We start from the raw sequence: 668 nt of genomic DNA on the forward strand, positions 1-668 counted from the left end.
CTCCCGCCTCTGCGCGCGCCCCGCCTCTCTGTCCCCGTGGGAACTGGACACGGGGGCGCGCCCGTCACCCACGTGTCCTTTCCCGTTTCCTCACTGCAGACGGGACGTGGTCACGATCCCTCTTTTATAACCGAGAGCACGGGCTCCGGGCTGCAAAGGCCTTGCTCAAGGTCACAGCCAAGGTCAGGGCGCAGCGGGGCGCAGGGAGGTTCCCGAGGGTCGGGTCGCGCGCTCCCTGGGCTCACGCGCCCCAACCGGGGCAGGTGCCCCGACCACATGCCCAGTAAGGAAACCTGGACGTCCTGGTTCACAGGTCGATGCTCCCCTTTCGGATGAAACGGAGTCTCCTGAGCAGGAAAGCGGATTCGCCCACAGTCGGTGGGAAGCCGGTTGGACGCGCTGTGAACCCAAAGGTAAACCCCAGGGCCGCCTCCCGCCTCTGCGCGCGCCCCGCCTCTCTGTCCCCGTGGGAACTGGACACGGGGGCGCGCCCGTCACCCACGTGTCCTTGGGGGCAGAAACGGGGCTGATCCCACGTCATCCCGGCCTGGACAGCAATCGGGAGCCCAGAGTGACCCCACTATTACCCCCCCAGTGCGGGAGGGGCCTGGGGTCCCATCCACTCACCTGCGCCTGCGCCTGCGCCAGCGGGACTGCGCGTGGGCACC

This window comes from Myotis davidii, unplaced genomic scaffold (assembly GCF_000327345.1).
Source record: "Myotis davidii unplaced genomic scaffold, ASM32734v1 scaffold1412, whole genome shotgun sequence".
In the NCBI taxonomy this organism is placed as follows: Eukaryota; Metazoa; Chordata; class Mammalia; order Chiroptera; family Vespertilionidae; genus Myotis; species Myotis davidii.